Below are 19621 nucleotides of genomic sequence, written 5' to 3' on the forward strand. Positions count from 1 at the left end.
CAACGGTCGCACTGTGTTAAATGTCTGTAACTCGTGTCACACTACGTTTTCACTTGTAATATAATCATTTCTTGTGTGAGTTACTCATATGAGATGCACATCAAATCCCTTAACTTAATTCAGTGTCTCTATATTACTTATACAAGTGTAGATATGGCCAGCACACCTTACCATAATGCGATAACCACTTAGGAACGTGCAAAAAGACAGCAAAAAATAAAATAATACATTTCCTTCATCAAAAATAAGAAGGTATTTACAACATACATAGCCTATGTACAGTATTTGCAGCTATGTACAATGAGGCAAGTACAAGCGTAAGACACGGTAATCAATGAGGCAAGTACAAACGTAAGACACGGTAATCAATGAGGCAAGTACAAGCGTAAGACACGGTAATCAATGAGGCAAGTACAAGCGTAAGACACGGTAATCAATGAGGCAAGTACAAACGTAAGACACGGTAATCAATGAGGCAAGTACAAACGTAAGACACGGTAATCAATGAGACAATTGCAAGCACAAGACACTGTAAAACTGTGGCGACAAGCAGGGAAGGCAAGTCTGCCAAAGTTGTTTCATGAATGTACATCACAGCTTTGGTGGGCTTCCTTGCGATTGGCTGGTTGAACCAAGGTACTGGTATAATGATGGGGACCCTTGATCGTTAAACCCTTAGCACTTAGGCTGCCTCCCAGCCAGCAGACCATGTGGGCGTGTGACATAGGGTGAATAAAATGTAACATCACAAAAGGCCACTAATAGCCAGGACTTGGCATCCGCTATGGGTAGTGTGCCACCATGGCACGAATTACTAATGGAACCGCTTTTCCTCTCAGCCATCCAACTCATTAGGTAGTGTTTAACTCCAAAAGACTTCCAAGTCAGACACGATCACAGAACGAGACAGCAGACAGTAGGGCTAGCAGAGGGTCAAAAAATTTGTAGACAGATGCAAGTGTCCCTTCAATAAAAAAAAATTATGGCCAGATTAACTAAAATTTTACTTTATGACTATAAGGGAAAATAAGAGCTTACTACCTATGTTTTCCCTAACACATCCTAACAACATAAAGATCTAGAAAGTGCGTCAGCCAGCACATTATCTTTGCCAACTTTGTGGCGTATGGACAGGTTGCAGGGTTGAAACCTTAAAGACCACCACATCAGATGCATGTTCTTTATTGAGCTGAGCCACGTCAGAGGACTGTGGTCAATGAACACAGTGACGACATGTGGCGTACCGGTAAGGACTAGAACCAGAACCAGGACCTCTTTTTCAGTAGTTGAGTACGCGCGCTGATAGACCTGGAACTTGGCTGAGTAGTATGCCAGAGGCTGTAGACCGCCCTCACCAGAATCTTGGAGTAACATTGTCCCAGCCCCGAGTCACAAGCAACAACCTTTAATACAGATGGTTTTGAAAAATCGGGAGAAGAAAGGGGTGTAGCTCATAAGAGATGTTTAACATAAACGCCTCTTGACAATTTATGGTCCAGGAAAAATTTATTCTTGGGACTGGTAAATGAGGCTAGGGGGGCTATTTTCCCAAGACCTACTTCATGGCCTAAAAAAGTAATGGTAGACTGGCCAAAAGATGATTTACTCAGGTTAGTAGTTAGTTGAAACGTTCTGAACTTTTCAAAGAGGGATCCAGGACGGGACACATGTTGATCCCAATAGCTTGATGGATCAATTTTTTGAATGTGTCAAGCGAGCTGCGCATAGAAACCATTAAGAAGATCTAGTTTGGAAACAAAAAGGGCCTTACCCACAAAGTCCACTATATCATCCAAATGTGGACGAAGGTAACCATCCAGTACTGTGACTCCATTCACCTTAAAGTAGTTGGTACACATCCAGAATCCTCCAGTGGGTTTTTTAACAAGGATGCACGGTGAAGCCCACAGGCTTGACGATCCTTCTACTAATCTATGCTCTAAGAGATATGCAACTTCCTGCTGAAGTATCCTGTGTTTTTCAGGTTTAGCTCTGTAGGGAGAGAGTGTAACAGGTTCAGCAGTTCCTACGTCCACATTGTGATAACCACAGGTTGCAGCTTTTCGGAACATCCGAAAATATGTCTGGATGGGTTTGAAGACTAGTGTTTCTACTTGGTGATCTGCAAGTCCTGACGTTATAGGGCGAGGATCCTGTAAGATGGCTGAGTTAGGGGGCCTGATTTGAACCTCTGGAATTGTGCACAGGGAATCAGGGTCACCCACAGGGTCAGGGACAGAGTCATTACTGGGACAAAGGTGATTCAAATACATTAATTTTATTAATGTGGTGAAATTTAACATGATTGGGTTTATCAAGTACCACTACGTAGTTTAAATATGACTTTATTACATATATCACATTCTTGTACATATATAACTCTCACACCTATAAATCTCACACCTATAACTCACACACACCTATAACTCTCACACCTATAACTCACACCTATAACTCTCACACCTATAACTCTCACACCTATAACTCACACACCTATAAATCTCACACACCTATAAATCTCACACACCTATAACTCTCACACACCTATAGCTCTCACACACCTATAACTCTCACACACCTATAACTCTCACACCTATAACTCACACACCTATAAATTTCACACACCTATAAATCTCACACACCTATAAATCTCACACACCTATAACTCTCACACACCTATAACTCTCACACACCTATAACTCTCACACCTATAAATCTCACACACCTATAACTCTCACACACCTATAACTCTCACACACCTGTAACTCTCACACCTGTAACTCTCACACCTGTAACTCACACACCTATAACTCACACACATATAACTCTCACACACCTATAACTCTCACACACCTATAACTCTCACACACCTATAACTCTCACACCTATAACTCTCACACCTATAACCCACACACCTATAACTCTCACACACCTATAACTCTCACACCTATAACTCACACACCTATAACTCACACACCTATAACTCTCACACACCTATAACTCTCACACACCTATAACTCTCACACCTATAACTCTCACACCTATAACTCACACACCTATAACTCTCACACACCTATAACTCTCACACCTATAACTCTCACACCTATAACTCTCACACCTATAACTCACACACCTATAAATCTCACACACCTATAACTCTCACACACCTATAACTCTCACACCTATAACTCTCACACACCAATAACTCTCACACACCAATAACTCTCACACATCAATAACTCTCACACACCAATAACTCTCACACACCAATAACTCTCACACACCAATAACTCTCACACACCAATAACTCTCACACACCTATAACTCTCACACACCTATAACTCATAAATCTTGATACAGTAAAAAAACTTTTGATAAAGAATTCCCCCCAAAATGCTGATGGATGTGTCTATAAGATTCCTTGTAAAACTTGCGATAAATTTTATTACGGTCAAACTGGTAAAAATCTCGAACTTAGATTAAAACAACATAAATATAGCATTAGAACTGGACAAGATTCCAATGCTCTATTTATTCATGTGAGAGACTTTAACCATCCAATTGATTTTCAAAAAGTTTAGAAAGTTGTATCAAGCAAGTCCATGGTCGACAGAAATATAATTGAATCTTGTTTCATAAAAAGCAGTTTTGAAAATATTATGAATATTTCCTTAGGTTTGTATAAATTAGATTAATTTATAATTAATAAAATTTGGTTAGAGTTTAATAATACATTGGACAAATAATAAACCTTATTTCTTGGGTAGAATGATTTGTTGGTGGGTTGTCGTGAGGACCTGTCTAGTTGGACCAGTGGACCTACTGCAGTGTTCCTCTTTTCTTATGAGTCCGGTATTGTCGCGCGTCAGGTGTTTCTTTGTTGTGGGAGTTGACTGTGAGGTGTGGTCTAAGCCCTTTAATTGCCTTCCTCTGATGTATTACTTTCATAGTTCCTTGACAATGTGAGTAGTCACGAAAGCGCTTGGAATTTCACTATTTCACAGTGGTTGTTTTGCTTATTTTAAAATCACCTGTTTACTGTGATCTTATTGCATATATATATATATATATATATATATATATATATATATATATATATATATATATATATATATATATATATATATATATATATATATATTACTCTGGAATAATGCTTATATGATAATGATTTCAAGGACAGTGATGATTATCATCGTCATCATCATCAAAGTCTTAATGGACCACAAGAGTAATAACCTGAGGCAGAAACCACTCAAAGAATCGAGGAGATTATTGAGCTGTGGTGGCAGAAGTTTGCCAAGACGAGTCTGCCTCAGTTCTCTCATATTCTTCGTTACAAGTTGATACTGAACACCAGTAAGAGAATGGTTCACTACACCAAGTTAATACTGATCATTAATAAGAGAATGGTTCCTCAGACGAGGCATAGAATGAACAATAAATAGAAAATACTTTATTACACCAAATTCACACTGAACGTCAGTGAGAGTGTGGTTCTCTTCACTAGGTTCACATTGAACACTAGTAGAGAATGGTTTACTACACTAGTTTTACTTAGAATCTTTGCCTGACAGTGTACACTGTGGAGAGGGAAACACACGAGTTTTGATGAAAGATGGAAGTCACTCACAGAAGCTTCCTCTTTGTAACGTGAAAGAAGAACTTTGTCTTGATGACATCTGACAGCCTTCACAAGACTGACGTTCATATAGCCACACGCGCTAACAGCAATGCTGAAGTGGGGGGAGGAAAGAAAAACAGAGAGAGAGAGAGAGAGAGAGAGAGAGAGAGAGTCAATGAAGCAGGGGTGAGAGAACCAGAATTTCCAGAGAAGCAAGAACTGCCAGCCGTCAACCTGGTGTAGACACCAATTCCCCTCTTTCCCCATCCTCTAACCTCTCCATTCTCACTAGCATTAATAGTCTAGACACTTTTTTCTGTTCCTTCTCTTCCCACTCCCATTCTCGCTTGAGTCCTTCATTCCTTTTCACACCAACTCTAATGAGAACATTTCCCATCCCTCTCCCTTTCACGCTTCTTGCACTAATTCCTTCTCTCCCATCCCAGAAGCCCCAGCATTAAGTGAATGATTATACAGAGTGTAGTATGTAAATAGTATTACAATATACGTAGTGAGTTAATGGACAGAGTAGCAGAGAAGCATACAGATATTATTGCTAGTACAGAGACGAAACTTTATGCAGTTGTTAGCCAATGCACCATTCCCAGAAAGGTATCTGATAATGAGAAGAGAATGAGGATTTAAGGAAGATGCGATGATAATAATAGGAATCAGTTTAGTTTTGATGAGATAGGAAACATGGCCACCAGTAACTTAAGTGGCTTATAGTACGAGAAATAATGACCAGAGAAGCCTAAGTAATAGTGATTAGTAAGCCCCATTAAACAACACCAGATAGAGACACGAGTATGATGAGAACCAAACCGCAATACAAATTCGAGAAAAAGCAGCACAGAGAGAGGATGCACACAGATAGGGAGCAACATGAAGAGCATACTTGAAGGACGAGGTAATTAAAAAATTTATGACACGTCAAAAAAGCCACAAGGACAGAACGAACCAGCTAGACTTTGTGGTTTCACCTTAAGTGAATATGACATAAATGAAATTGCATATGGACTATACTAAGTGCTAATAACTACACGGTACTCAGGTCTGAATACTTGGTAGACGTGGGAGTGGAGGAATAAGGAAGTACAAATAATAAACCAGATTAGAAAAGAGGGGACTAAACAGGGGTGGGGATTTTCTAAATGAAATGAAGTGCGAGAGGGAACTAAATGGAACGACAACCCAAAAGATGACGGAAGGCCGTGCCAGAGTGTGTCTGGAAGCAACTGCAAGCTTTTTTGCCTAATTGGAGGTGTAAGAAGAGACTCAGAGAGAGCCTATGGCTTAATCAGAGCTGCAGAGAGGCCATAGTAAGGTGGAAAAGAAGATGGGAGAGTACAGAACCGAGAGGATGACAGAGAACAAGGAGGCAAGCTGAACTGTGAGGAAGGATCATTCAAGGGTAATAAAGACAGAATGTCATTTTGAGAATGACATAACAGCAAACAGACTCAAATCAAAGTCGAAACTACTACACAGTCACGTAGGAATGGTGATTGAAAAAAAAAGCCTAAACAATAAGGCCGAAGAAGGAGGGAGGGAGGAAGCGAAGAGGTACTCACAGAAAACGACAGAGAAGTATGCGAGGAATTAGGCAATATATTTAATTAGTATTCACTGAGAAAACGGTGATTAGTGCCAGAATACCTGACTGAAAGGGCTAAGGAGCATTTATTGCATAAAAGGAAATAATGAAACTATTAAAAGTTACATTTCGAGAGTCATTACCTGAATCTATAGTAACGATTTATATGTCCTTTGAGACTAAAAACTTACCACAGATGAGAGAGACTACGTGATCCCACTATATAAACACGACAGTATTATTGTCATCAATGATGTCCAGAGTATTGAGAAAAAGACAATCAGAAAATTTTTTTTGGTTAAGCATCTCGAAATGAGGCTTTTATTTTTTTTTAAGAAAATCAACATGGATTTAGTGAAGGTAATTCTTGCCTAACTAATCTATTGACGTTCTGTGACAGAATGGAAATCAAGAAAGATATGGATGGGTCGATTGCATGATCTTTGACTGTATGAAAGTATTCGATACAGTACCTCACCAGAGACTGAATCAGAAATTTAAGGAGCAAGCAGGAATTAGAGGTAAATTCCTACAGGGAATCAACGAATTCCTAATGAACAGAGTGCAGAGTTTGACTTGTTAGGACAGGAAAGTGTAGTTTCCAAGGCACCAGTTCTAGAAGTGTTATTATTTATGTAAGCACATGGCTTGCAAGAGGGGATTGATTCGTATGTTTCATTGTTTGCTAATAGCGTAAAGCTTATGAGAAGAATACAAATGGAAGGAAATAGAGGCTTCAGGTAGACTTGGACACACTGAAAGAATGGTTGACAGAGTTGTTTATGGAGTTCAAGCCAAGGAAGTGCAAAGTTATGAAAAATGATGATGGATGTGGGACGAGAAACTGTAAATTTCGCTCAAGAAGAAGGATCTTGATGTTAACATTAAACCTAACATATCACCAGAGGAACAAATAATTTGGATAACATCTGCAGCAAATGCTACCTTAGCTGATCTCAGACCTGACCTCAAAAATCTCAAATCGGAATCTTTAGGGCACTCTACGCAACATATGTTAAACCTATCATAGAGCATGTATGTAGTACCAGGATCGAGCCTTCTGTTCAAACATGTCCTAAAACTAGAAAAAGTTAAGAGTTTGCAGCAAGATTAGTTCCATAGCTGATGGGACCGAGTTAAAGAAAGACTAAAAAAAACCGAACCTGACGGCTTGAGAAGAAAGAAGGACTGAGAGAGAGAGAATTACAATATGTGAGCTACTCAGAGCCTTTGACAGTACAGATAAGGACACTTGAGAGGCACAGGGACTGAGACTCGACCCCTGCAGCCATAAATAGGTGAATGTACACACACACACACACACACACACACACACACACACACACACACACACACACACACACACACACACACACACACACGCACACACGCACGCAGAAACAAGGGGTCACAATTGGAAGCTGAAGACTCAGATGAGTCAAAGGGATGTTAGAAAGTATTTCTTCAGTCATAGAGTAGTTAGGAAGTGGAACAGTCTGGCAAGCGATGTAGTGGAGGCAGGAACTATACATAGTTTTAAGACGAGGTATGATAAAGCTCATGGAGCTCGGGGAGAGAGGACCTAGTAGCGGTCGGTGAAGAGGCGGGTCCAGGAGCTGAGTCTCGACCCCTGCAACCACAATTAGGTGAGTTGAGTACACACACACACACACACACACACACACACACACACACACACACACACACACACACACACACACACAGCATTCCGATACCTTAGTAAGGAATCGTTCAAGACACTGTACACCGTGTATGTCAGGCCCATACTGGAGTATGCAGCACCTGTTTGGAACCCGCACTTGATAAAGCACGTCAAGAAACTAGAGAAAGTACAAAGGTTTGCGACAAGGTTAGTTCCAGAGCTAAGGAGAATGTCCTATGAAGAAAGATTAAGGGAAATCGGCCTGACGACACTGGAGGACAGGAGGGTCAGGGGAGACATGATAACGACATATAAAATACTGCGTGGAATAGACAAGGTGGACAAAGACAGGATGTTCCAAGGAGGGGACACAGAAACAAGAGGCCACAATTGGAAGTTGACACAAATGAGTCAGAGAGATATTAGGAAGTATTTCTTCAGTCATAGAGTTGTAAGGCAGTGGAATAGCCTAGAAAATGACGTAGTGGAGGCAGGAACCATACTCAGTTTTAAGACGAGGTTTGATAAAGCTCATGGAGCGGGGAGAGAGAGGGCCCAGTAGCAACCGGTGAAGAGGCGGGGCCAGGAGCTAAGACTCGACCCCTGCAACCACAAATAGGTGAGTAGGTGAGTACACACATACACACACACACACACGGGGCCAGGAACTTGGACTCGACCCCTGCAACCTCAACTAGGTGAGAAGTACACACACACACACACAACAGTATAGGTAGAGAGGCGCTGCAAATATGAGGGTGTGAAGAGTATCTGGTAATGAATATAACACTTGTCTTGTCAGAATTCCGCATAAATCGCTTTACGGCGGCGGTACACGCAAGATTAACAAACTTCAGAATTCCATCCAGGAACTGCAATGGTATAAACCTTGGTAGTAAATACCGACAAGTTGGTTTAGAAAGACACGTAACAAACACTATAACATATTTATTGGAAAACGTTTCGGTCCTGGGACCTTGATCACTTCTAACATACAGAGGTAGAAAGACATTATATATATAGGCGGAGAGTGAGATGTGACGCACGTGACCTGAGGAATGTCATAAGAACATAAGAATGGAGGAACACTGTTGAAGGTCTACTGGCTCATGCGAGGCAGGTCTTTATCAAAACAACCTCTACCTATGATGAGGACGGGTAGACGAGGAATCATGTGACTCCTGTGTTGTTGGGTTGGTGCTGCTTAAGTATCATGTATGCCAATGTTTTTGAAAATTTGTAGTTTCCAGTGTTGCGTTCTGTAGTGTCGGTGACGGCGATTAGTGAGGCTTCTAGGCACCGTCGGCGCCTGAGGTCTGGTTCGGTGAGAACGAGTTGTGCCTTATTCCAGCTCATCAAATGCCCCGTGGAGTCTCTGTGGAGGACACAGGCGTACCTTACATCGTCTCTGTTAGAGGCATTTCGTTGCTCATTCAGGCGGACTGCAAAATCTCTGCCTGTCTCGCCTACATATTTCTTGGTACAGATCCCACAGGGGATAGTGTAGACGCCTGCTGTAGAAGTTAGAGGTGTGGGACTGCGTTTCGTAGTGAGGTCTTTGATAGATGATGTGTTTATGGTGGAAACGTTGATGTTACTCATAGCAAGTGCCCGGCGAGTATTCGTGGCAACATCGCCACATGGGAGTACTATGAACTGTTTAGGGGGCTGTTCCATGGGCGGTTTGTTGAGGATAGCTTGTGCCTTGAGTCTGCAATCACAGCCCTCTTTACCAACGTTCCTACTGACGCTGCAATCAACATTCTCAGACAGAGGCTCACTGAAAACCACGACCTCCCTTTACCTCTTCTAGATTTCATCAATCTAGTGGAACTTTGTGTTAATTTCAACTTCTTCAAGTATCAGGACAACTGTTACAAACACTGCTTTGGGATGGCAATGGGCAGCCCGCTCAGTGCTGTGCTTGCCAACCTCTTCATGGAAAACCTGGAGGCAGAGAAATTCAGCATCCTCATTCCCAACACCGTTACCTGGCTAAGATACGTTGATGATATATTGGTTTTCTATCCGAGACGTCTCAATATCCAGGCCCTTCTCAACAAGATCAATGCAGTTGAACCATCAATAAAGTTTACACTTGAACTCGAAAATGATGGCAAACTTTCTTTCCTCGACGTTCTAATGTGCAGATCTCCCGACAGTGACAAACTTCTCTTCAAAGTGTATAGAAAACCTACCAACAAGGACGATCTTATACACTTTTATTCACACCAAGACACCCGCACTAAGAGAGGAGTCCTCATTGGCTTCTTCTTGAGAGCTCTTCGCATCTCCAGCCCTTGTTTTCTAGAAGAAGAATGCACTTACATAACACAAGCCTTTACACGTCTTCAGTTCCCATCTTTCTTCATCCGAGATTGCAGACTCAAGGCACAAGCTATCCTCAACAAACCGCCCATGGAACAGCCCCCTAAACAGTTCATAGTACTCCCATGTGGCGATGTTGCCACGAATACTCGCCGGGCACTTGCTATGAGTAACATCAACGTTTCCACCATAAACACATCATCTATCAAAGACCTCACTACGAAACGCAGCCCCACACCTCTAACTTCTACAGCAGGCGTCTACACTATCCCCTGTGGGATCTGTCCCAAGAAATATGTAGGCGAGACAGGCAGAGATCTTGCAGTCCGCCTGAATGAGCATCGAAATGCCTCTAACAGAGACGATGTAAGGTACGCCTGTGTCCTCCACAGAGACTCCACGGGGCATTTGATGAACTGGAACGAGGCACAACTCGTTCTCACCGAACCAGACCTCAGGCGCCGACGGTGCCTAGAAGCCTCACTAATCGCCGTCACCGACACTATAGAACGCAACACTGGAAACTACAAAATTTCAAAAACATTGGCATACATGATACTTAAGCAGCACCAACCCAACAACACAGGCGTCACAAGATTTCAACGTCTACCCGTCCTCATCATAGGTAGAGGTTGTTTTGATAAAGACCTGCCTCGCATGGGCCAGTAGGCCTTCTACAGTGTTCCTCCATTCTTATGTTCTTATGACATTCCTCAGGTCACGTGCGTCACATCTCGCTCTCCGCCTATATATATAATGTCTTTCTACCTCTGTATGCGTCGTATTCGAAAAAGGTTCAGTCCGATCATACAGTTGCTCTACACCGCAAGAAGCCTCTCTTCGACCCCGTCGGGGTGTAGAATTTATATTCTACAAACGTGATATCCTTTTCACAATGCTGTCGAATCGTGTGAAAATCAAGCCTGTGAATGGTGCAATAAATGACTCCTCGAAGTTAGCTTTAGCTACCGTCGTTAGGACCTGCCTGCAGGTCAAATTTACGGCAATCCACTCTCTGAAAGACTCCTTCATTGTCGTCTGCACAGATGACACGGAAGCACTAAAACTAATGGACGACTCTTCAATCAGGACCCTACAAACACAACAATTCACTCTATCCCCGTCTCCATTCTTGAAGTCGAAACGTTCGGTCTTTGTGAAAAGACTTGACAATATCGTCACCTCTCTCTCTACTGAAGCACTGAAGACATCTATTGAGGAACAAAACACGTGGGCCTCGGTAGACAGCATCTCAAAGATCCCCAACGCCACATCAATGCTAAAGATTACATTCTCAGACATCTCCATGGCTGCCCAAGCTCTCTCTGACGGTCTGGCCATCTCATATTACCACATTCACCCAAGTCATATAGAACAAGAACGTTTCACATACATCTCCCACTGCTGGACCTGCTACTCCTATAATCACACCACCAAGGACTGCCCCATCAAGAATAAGAAGTTTTGTTCAAAATGTGGGAATGATGGACACGATTTCAGATCCTGCACCATTACTACAACACCAACATGTCTTAACTGCAAGGGTAATCATCATACCCTTGCAGCTAAGTGCCCACTCAGGAAAGAAATCATATTGAAGAAAACTAAAGTTCTGAAGAAAACCTCCAATTCACCGACATATGCTGCAATAACCAAACCACAAACCGACGCCATCAAGACTCTACACGCTAATCTACAGGCACCATCGCCCAGCAACTCCCTCTCTCCACTCCCCGACGGTGCTCCTTCCAAGGTGCTGTACTGCATGGTGTATGCACACCTTGCAAACGCAGCAAGCCCCGGCACTTTCAACACCACTATTAACGAACTATTCCGTCTGAACAACATGCCTGCCTTCAATTTTCCGGAATCCACACCTTCAGAAGACATCCTCAAGATCCTTCCCAACGTCCTGAACTTTACTGCACCTGCAGACCTGTCTCCTGCCCAAGCAACTGCTCCTGTAACTTCTATAACCACTTCCACCGCTGACAACGTTGATCAAGTTGCCTCAACCACCGCCTCCCACCTCTCCCAGCCTGCTGTTACACAACCATTACACCTCACAGCTGCTCCTGTCGAACCTCAGTCACCTGCTACCACCATTGTAGATTCTCCCAGTGAATCCACTCCAGAAGAGGAAGATAACGACGACTCCAGTAAACCCTCATGGGAAAACCTTACCTTTTACACTTCTCCTTCAAATACTGACACCATGACCTGTACTGAACTCTACAAAAGCCTCGGTGCTGGAACAGTCAAGTATGCATGTGAATCACCGCTTCACTTCACACTCACCCAAGTTCTTGAGTTCATCAAGCCTCTACGTTTCACCTTCAGCAACAAGGCTAAATTATACCACCTATCTAGAAGCAGCTTCAAAAAGTTTGAAAATGGCTCCATTGCTAACCTGCCTCCTCAGTTACTCCTATAACTCCCATATGTGTTCTACCCTCTGATGTGACCTAGCCTGCTGCCAGCTACTCAAGATTCAAGACTTCAACTACAACAAGTTCAATGCAACAGTCCCTGCTATTCCTGTTCTCAAGTCTGCCCCACGATCGCCTTAGCTGCTGGGTTAAGCCCTGGCTCTATTTCTCTTACTAAGAACACTCCTCTCCAGAGCTATTCTTCATCTGTCCCGTCTTCCCCGCTCATCCCATTGGGATCTTACCTAAACTTGTTTGCTTTGCCTCTGTATGTTAGAAGTGATCAAGGTCCCAGGACCGAAACGTTTTCTAATAAATATGTTATAGTGTTTGCTTACGTGTCTTTCTAAACCAGGAACTGCAATAACAAATCCTTCACAAACGTATGTACGACATACAGAATGTTAGGCCAATCACTGAGTATGTATGAATATGATAATGGTATTGAATACCATTATCATATTTACGCTGTCAGACACTGCAACACAGCGGTATCTTGGTACAGAGAATATCTTCGACAAATTCATTACCTGACAAACCTATTGGGACTAAATAATCAATATTTAACTTTACCAAAAAATCTCCCAATTACCCAAATTTTAAAACATCATAACTAGACGCCCAAGTTCATACATTGACTAATAATACTATATAGTAATATAAATACCTACCCAGAACAGCACTGTCCTACACACAGTTGTAACATTCTCTTACTGTAAACTACTTTCAGCAAATCACAATGTTACATTCCCATAATATAATTTAAATATTTGCTATTGAAGCTATTGTACAACTTAAATTCTGATAAATTCTTTAGTATTAAGTAGTCAGTAAGCCATTAAATTAAGTCTGCCCATAATGCCTAGGCATGATAGAGGCTCTGTACTGCAACTTTGTACTGGGTATCAATTGATTAATACTGGGTATCAGTCAATTGATACCCGGAAGGTTTGCTGCACTACTTGTCAGCGATTATCTTCTGCTGGTGCACCTCGCCACTTCTCTCATCATGCAAATAACAAAAAAAGGCACAATACTGTTCCAGACTATGGAACACAACTCTTCTCCAAGCTCAGGACTGGTCACCTTAAAACTACATCGTCCAAGGAGATGGATTAGTTATATCGTCTTTATATCTCTTCTGCTTCTGCTGCCTCCTCTGTACATTCCCTTACCGAGTGCGCGGCCCCAGCATGGAGCCCACACCTGAAGAAAATGAGAAAAATCCAGTGATTTGAAAGTATGCTACTACAGGAACTGAGAGGAATGCACTTTGAAAAGTTGAAGGAACTGAACTTGATGACCTTAGAGGAGAGAAGGAAATAGGGGACAGGAGGGGATGGGGGGGGGTGACATGTTGGCTGCGAACAAAATAAGAGTATAATTATAGACTTAGGTGTTTCGTTGCCAGCTGATCTGATAAAATCACTGAATATACATCAGGAATTTGTTGAATTCAGATTACTACATCCACTGAAAATATATGTGGCCTGCAAGGATTTGTGTTTGTCTAGTAAGTGGTTGAGGGAGGTAGCCAGTGTTCCAGGCATCTAGTAAGTGATTGAGGTACCCAGTGTTCCTGGCATCTAGTAAGTGATTGAGGTACCCAGTGTTCCTGGCATCTAGTAAGTGGTTGAGTGAGGTAGCCAGTGTCCCTGGCATCTAGTAAGTGGATGAGTGAGGTCAAAAGAGAGGCATATACAGGCGTATCAAAAAAGGGGATGGGCAGTTAAGAAATCAATATATTCAATTAAAGAGAGAAATGAAAAAAGGAATAGGAAAAGCAAAAAGGATTATGAGGTTAAGGTCGCAAGGGATTCGAAGACTAACCCAAAAGGGTTCTTTCAGATATACAGAAGTAAGATTAGGGACAAGATTGGCCCACTTAAGAGTAACTCTGGTCAGATCACTGACAGTGATAAGGATATGTGTGAAATTCTCAATACCTACTTCCTCTCGGTTTTTATCCAGGAAAATACTAGCGATATTCCTGAAATAGATTATGTAGAACAGGACGATAATAAACTATGCACGATTGCAGTAACTAGTGACATGATCCTCAGACAAATAGAGAAACTAAAACTTAACAAATCTCCAGGCAATGGTGAACTGTTTGCAAGGGTGTTAAAGGAATGTAAAGAGGAACTTAGCATACCTTTGGCTAATCTTTTCAACATATCACTACAAACTGGCATTGTGCCTGATAAGTGGAAAATGGCAAATGTAATACCTATTTACAAGGCAGGTGACAGGTCCTTAACTTCGAACTATAGACCAATAAGCCTTACCTCCATAGTGGGAAAATTTATGGAATCAATAATATCCGAAACAATTCGTAGCCATCTTGATAGGCATAAATTGATTAATGAATCTCAACACGGTTTTACAAAGGGGCGTTCCTGTCTTACGAATTTACTAACTTTTTTCACTAAAGTGTTTGAGGAGGTAGATCATGGTAATGAATATGATATTGTGTATATGAACTTCAGTAAGGCTTTCGATAGAGTTCCACACCAGAGGCTATTGAGGAAACTTAAGGCACACGGAATAGGAGAAATTTTTTCCTGGGTAGACGTATGGCTGACAAATAGGCAGCAGTGTGTTTGTGTAAATGGGGAGAAATCAGAATGGGGGCACGTCACAAGCGTTGTTCCACAGAAGTCAGTGTTGGGCCCGTTGTTGTCCACAATTTACATAAACGACATAGATGAGGGAATAAATAGCGACATAAGCAAATTTGCTGATGGCACCAAAATAGGCCGTCCAATTCATTCTGGTGAGGACTCCAGAGCACTCCAGGATGATTTGAATAGACTGATGCAATGGTCGGAGAAGTGGCAGATGAAGTTTAATATTGACATATACAAAGTTCTAAATGTTGGATAGGAAAATAACCATGCCACATATAAACTAAATATTGTAGATCTTAGTACTACTGATTGGGAAAAGGATTTAGGAGTTCTGGTTAGCAGTAATCTAAAACCAAGACAACAGTGCATTAGTGTTCGCAGTAAAGCTAACAGAATTCTTGGTTTTATATCTAGAAGTATAAATAATAGAAGTCCTCAGGTTGTTCTTCAACTCTATATACCTTTGGTTAGGCTTCATTTAGATTATACTGCACAGTTCTGGTCACCGTATTATAGAATGGATATAAATGCTCTGGAAAACGTACAGAGGAGGATGACAAAGTTGATCCCATGTATAAAAAGTCTTCCCTATGAGGATAGACTGAGGGCCTTGAATCTGCACTTTCTCGATAGGCGTAGAATTAGGGGGAATATTATCGAGGTAGTAGGTTGGTAGGCAGCAACCACCCAGGGAAGTACTACCGTCCTGCCAGATGACTGTGAAACAGAAACCTGTAACTGTTTTGCATGATAGTAGGATTGCTGGTTTCTATTTCTGTCTCATAAACATGCTAGATAACAGGGATATCTTGCTACTCCTACTTACACTTTGGTCACACTTCACAGACACGCACATGCATATATATATATATATATATACATACATCTAGGTTTTTCTCCTTTTTCTAAATAGCTCTTGTTCCTCTTTTTTTCCTCTATTGTCCATGGGGAAGTGGAAAAGAATCTTTTCTCCGTAAGCCATGCGTGTCGTATGAGGCGACTAAAATGCCGGGAGCAATGGGCTAGTAACCCCTTCTCCTGTAGACATTTACTAAAAAATAGAAGAAAAACTTTATAAAACTGGGATGCTTAAATGTGCGTGGATGTAGTGCGGATGACAAGAAACAGATGATTGCTGATGTTATGAATGAAAAGAAGTTGGATGTCCTGGCCCTAAGCGAAACAAAGCTGAAGGGGGTAGGGGAGTTTCGGTGGGGGGAAATAAATGGGATTAAATCTGGAGTATCTGAGAGAGTTAGAGCAAAGGAAGGGGTAGCAGTAATGTTGAATGATCAGTTATGGAAGGAGAAAAGAGAATATGAATGTGTAAATGCAAGAATTATGTGGATTAAAGTAAAGGTTGGATGCGAGAAGTGGGTCATAACAAGCGTGTATGCACCTGGAGAAGAGAGGAATGCAGAGGAGAGAGAGAGATTTTGGGAGATGTTAAGTGAATGTATAGGAACCTTTGAACCAAGTGAGAGAGTAATTGTGGTAGGGGACCCGAATGCTAAAGTAGGAGAAACTTTTAGAGAGGGTGTGGTAGGTAAGTTTCGGGTGCCAGGTGTAAATGATAATGGGAGCCCTTTGATTGAACTTTGTATAGAAAGGGGTTTAGTTATAGGTAATACATATTTTAAGAAAAAGAGGATAAATAAGTATACAAGATATGATGTAGGGCGAAATGACAGTAGTTTGTTGGATTATGTATTGGTAGATAAAAGACTGTTGAGTAGACTTCAGGATGTACATGTTTATAGAGGGGCCACAGATATATCAGATCACTTTCTAGTTGTAGCTACACTAAGAGTAAAAGGTAGATGGGATACAAGGAGAATAGAAGCATCAGGGAAGAGAGAGGTGAAGGTTTATAAACTAAAAGAGGAGGCAGTTAGGGTAAGATATAAACAGCTATTGGAGGATAGATGGGCTAATGAGAGCATAGGCAATGGGGTCGAAGAGGTATGGGGTAGGTTTAAAAATGTAGTGTTAGAGTGTTCAGCAGAAGTTTGTGGTTACAGGAAAGTGGGTGCGGGAGGGAAGAGGAGCGATTGGTGGAATGATGATGTGAAGAGAGTAGTAAGGGAGAAAAAGTTAGCATATGAAAAGTTTTTACAAAGTAGAAGTGATGCAAGGAGGGAAGAGTATATGGAGAAAAAGAGAGAGGTTAAGAGAGTGGTGAAGCAATGTAAAAAGAGAGCGAATGAGAGAGTGGTTGAGATGTTATCAACAAATTTTGTTGAAAATAAGAAAAAGTTTTGGAGTGAGATTAACAAGTTAAGAAAGCCTAGAGAACAAATGGATTTGTCAGTTAAAAATAGGAGAGGAGAGTTATTAAATGGAGAGTTAGAGGTATTGGGAAGATGGAGGGAATATTTTGAGGAACTGTTAAATGTTGATGAAGATAGGGAAGCTGTGATTTCGTGTATAGGGCAAGGAGGAACAACATCTTGTAGGAGTGAGGAAGAGCCAGTTGTGAATGTGGGGGAAGTTCGTGAGGCAGTAGGTAAAATGAAAGGGGGTAAGGCAGCCGGGATTGATGGGATAAAGATAGAAATGTTAAAAGCAGGTGGGAATATAGTTTTGGAGTGGTTGGTGCAATTATTTAATAAATGTATGGAAGAGGGTAAGGTACCTAGGGATTGGCAGAGAGCATGCATAGTTCCTTTGTATAAAGGCAAAGGGGATAAAAGAGAGTGCAAAAATTATAGGGGGATAAGTCTGTTGAGTATACCTGGTAAAGTGAATGGTAGAGTCATTATTGAAAGAATTAAGAGTAAGACGGAGAATAGGATAGCAGATGAACAAGGAGGCTTTAGGAAAGGTAGGGGGTGTGTGGACCAGGTGTTTACAGTGAAACATATAAGTGAACAGTATTTAGATAAGGCTAAAGAGGTCTTTGTGGCATTTATGGATTTGGAAAAGGCGTATGACAGGGTGGATAGGGGGGCAATGTGGCAGATGTTGCAGGTGTATGGTGTAGGAGGTAGGTTACTGAAAGCAGTGAAGAGATTTTACGAGGATAGTGAGGCTCAAGTTAGAGTATGTAGGAAAGAGGGAAATTATTTCCCAGTAAAAGTAGGCCTTAGACAAGGATGTGTGATGTCACCGTGGTTATTTAATATATTTATAGATGGGGTTGTAAGAGAAGTAAATGCGAGGGTCTTGGCAAGAGGCGTGGAGTTAAAAGATAAAGAATCACACATAAAGTGGGAGTTGTCACAGTTGCTCTTTGCTGATGATACTGTGTTCTTGGGAGATTCTGAAGAGAAGTTGCAGAGATTGGTGGATGAATTTGGTAGGGTGTGCAAAAGAAGAAAATTGAAAGTGAATACAGGAAAGAGTAAGGTTATGAGGATAACAAAAAGATTAGGTGATGAAAGATTGGATATCAGATTGGAGGGAGAGAGTATGGAGGAGGTGAATGTATTCAGATATTTGGGAGTTGACATGTCAGCGGATGGGTCTATGAAAGATGAGGTGAATCATAGAATTGATGAGGGGAAAAGGGTGAGTGGTGCACTTAGGAGTCTGTGGAGACAAAGAACTTTGTCCTTGGAGGCAAAGAGGGGAATGTATGAGAGTATAGTTTTACCAACGCTCTTATATGGGTGTGAAGCATGGGTGATGAATGTTGCAGCGAGGAGAAGGCTGGAGGCAGTGGAGATGTCATGTCTGAGAGCAATGTGTGGTGTGAATATAATGCAGAGAATTCGTAGTTTGGAAGTTAGGAGGAGGTGCGGGATTACCAAAACTGTTGTCCAGAGGGCGGAGGAAGGGTTGTTGAGGTGGTTCGGACATGTGGAGAGAATGGAACGAAACAGAATAACTTCAAGAGTGTATCAGTCTGTAGTGGAAGGAAGGCGGGGTAGGGGTCGGCCTAGGAAAGGTTGGAGGGAGGGGGTAAAGGAGGTTTTGTGTGCGAGGGGCTTGGACTTCCAGCAGGCATGCGTGAGCGTGTTTGATAGGAGTGAATGGAGACAAATGGTTTTTAATACTTGATGTGCTGTTGGAGAGTGAGCAAAGTAACATTTATGAAGGGGTTCAGGGAAACCGGCAGGCCGGACTTGAGTCCTGGAGATGGGAAGTACAGTGCCTGCACTCTGAAGGAGGGGTGTTAATGTTGCAGTTTAAAAACTGTAGTGTAAAGCACCCTTCTGGCAAGACAGTGATGGAGTGAATGATGATGAAAGTTTTTCTTTTTCGGGCCACCCTGCCTTGGTGGGAATCGGCCAGTGTGATAATAAAAAACAAAAAAAAAAATATCTAGGTGCATAAATGGAAAACAGGAATAAATAAAGAGGATGTAAATAGCAGTGGTTTCAAGTTCGAAAAATTCAGATTCAGGTA

This window comes from Cherax quadricarinatus, chromosome 50 (assembly GCF_038502225.1).
Source record: "Cherax quadricarinatus isolate ZL_2023a chromosome 50, ASM3850222v1, whole genome shotgun sequence".
In the NCBI taxonomy this organism is placed as follows: Eukaryota; Metazoa; Arthropoda; class Malacostraca; order Decapoda; family Parastacidae; genus Cherax; species Cherax quadricarinatus.